This window comes from Musa acuminata, unplaced genomic scaffold, assembly GCF_036884655.1.
Source record: "Musa acuminata AAA Group cultivar baxijiao unplaced genomic scaffold, Cavendish_Baxijiao_AAA HiC_scaffold_82, whole genome shotgun sequence".
NCBI lineage: Eukaryota > Viridiplantae > Streptophyta > Magnoliopsida > Zingiberales > Musaceae > Musa > Musa acuminata.
Window position 1 is genome coordinate 177501 of NW_027020363.1, and position 2500 is coordinate 180000.

Here is a 2500-nt window from a genome sequence, read left to right on the forward strand (position 1 = left end):
TCTCAGCACCCTGGAACCCCCCGGGTGGCACAGGGCTGGATGGGGCTTTCGTATAGCAGGGACGGTGCTGCCTCACGCTTCGCTCGCTGTTCGCCGCTCGCCGCTCGCTCGCGCAGCCAAAAATGACCAGTTTTGGCCCGTTTTTGGGCTGTTTTGGCCTGTTTATGGTCCGTTCTTGCGTGGTGCGGTGACCGTCGTGAGCGGAGCAAAACGTCAGCCATCTCAGCACCCTGGAACCCCCCGGGTGGCACAGGGCTGGATGGGGCTTTCGTATATAGCAGGGACGGTGCTGCCTCTCGCTTCGCTCGCTGTCCGCCGCTCGCCGCTCGCTCGCGCAGCCAAAAATGGCCAGTTTTGGCCCGTTTTTGGGCCGTTTTGGCCAGTTTTTGGCCTGTTCTTGCATTGCGCGGTGACCGTCGAGAGCGGAGCAAAACGTCAGCCATCTCAGCACCCTGGAACCCCCCGGGTGGCACAGGGCTGGATGGGGCTTTCGTATAGCAGGGACGGTGCTGCCTCTCGCTTCGCTCGCTGTCCGCCGCTCGCCGCTCGCTCGTGCAGCCAAAAATGGCCAGTTTTGGCCCGTTTTTGGGCCGTTTTGGCCAGTTTTTGGCCTGTTCTTGCATTGCGCGGTGACCGTCGAGAGCGGAGCAAAACGTCAGCCATCTCAGCACCCTGGAACCCCCCGGGTGGCACAGGGCTGGATGGGGCTTTCGTATAGCAGGGACGGTGCTGCCTCTCGCTTCGCTCGCTGTCCGCCGCTCGCCGCTCGCTCGTGCAGCCAAAAATGGCCAGTTTTGGCCCGTTTTTGGGCCGTTTTGGCCAGTTTTTGGCCTGTTCTTGCATTGCGCGGTGACCGTCGAGAGCGGAGCAAAACGTCAGCCATCTCAGCACCCTGGAACCCCCCGGGTGGCACAGGGCTGGATGGGGCTTTCGTATAGCAGGGACGGTGCTGCCTCTCGCTTCGCTCGCTGTCCGCCGCTCGCCGCTCGCTCGTGCAGCCAAAAATGGCCAGTTTTGGCCCGTTTTTGGGCCGTTTTGGCCAGTTTTTGGCCTGTTCTTGCATTGCGCGGTGACCGTCGAGAGCGGAGCAAAACGTCAGCCATCTCAGCACCCTGGAACCCCCCGGGTGGCACAGGGCTGGATGGGGCTTTCGTATAGCAGGGACGGTGCTGCCTCTCGCTTCGCTCGCTGTCCGCCGCTCGCCGCTCGCTCGTGCAGCCAAAAATGGCCAGTTTTGGCCCGTTTTTGGGCCGTTTTGGCCAGTTTTTGGCCTGTTCTTGCATTGCGCGGTGACCGTCGAGAGCGGAGCAAAACGTCAGCCATCTCAGCACCCTGGAACCCCCCGGGTGGCACAGGGCTGGATGGGGCTTTCGTATAGCAGGGACGGTGCTGCCTCTCGCTTCGCTCGCTGTCCGCCGCTCGCCGCTCGCTCGCGCAGCCAAAAATGGCCAGTTTTGGCCCGTTTTTGGGCCGTTTTGGCCAGTTTTTGGCCTGTTCTTGCATTGCGCGGTGACCGTCGAGAGCGGAGCAAAACGTCAGCCATCTCAGCACCCTGGAACCCCCCGGGTGGCACAGGGCTGGATGGGGCTTTCGTATAGCAGGGACGGTGCTGCCTCTCGCTTCGCTCGCTGTCCGCCGCTCGCCGCTCGCGCAGCCAAAAATGGCCAGTTTTGGCCCGTTTTTGGGCCGTTTTGGCCAGTTTTTGGCCTGTTCTTGCATTGCGCGGTGACCGTCGAGAGCGGAGCAAAACGTCAGCCATCTCAGCACCCTGGAACCCCCCGGGTGGCACAGGGCTGGATGGGGCTTTCGTATAGCAGGGACGGTGCTGCCTCTCGCTTCGCTCGCTGTTCGCCGCTCGCCGCTCGCTCGCGCAGCCAAAAATGGCCAGTTTTGGCCCGTTTTTGGGCTGTTTTGGCCAGTTTTTGGCCTGTTCTTGCGTGGTGCGGTGACCGTCGTGAGCGGAGCAAAACGTCAGCCATCTCAGCACCCTGGAACCCCCCGGGTGGCACAGGGCTGGATGGGGCTTTCGTATAGCAGGGACGGTGCTGCCTCTCGCTTCGCTCGCTGTTCGCCGCTCGCCGCTCGCTCGCGCAGCCAAAAATGGCCAGTTTTGGCCCGTTTTTGGGCTGTTTTGGCCTGTTTTTGGGCTGTTCTTGTGTGGCGCGGTGACCGTCGTGAGCGGAGCAAAATGTCAGCCATCTCAGCACCCTGGAACCCCCCGGGTGGCACAGGGCTGGATGGGGCTTTCGTATAGCAGGGACGGTGCTGCCTCGCGCTTCGCTCGCTGTTCGCCGCTCTCCGCTCGCTCGCGCAGCAAAAAATGGCCAGTTTTGGCCCGTTTTTGGGCTGTTTTGGCCAGTTTTTGGCCTGTTCTTGCGTGCCGCGGCGACCGTCGTGAGCGGAGCAAAACGTCAGCCATCTCAGCACCCTGGAACCCCCCGGGTGGCACAGGGCTGGATGGGGCTTTCGTATAGCAGGGACGGTGCTGCCTCTCGCTTCG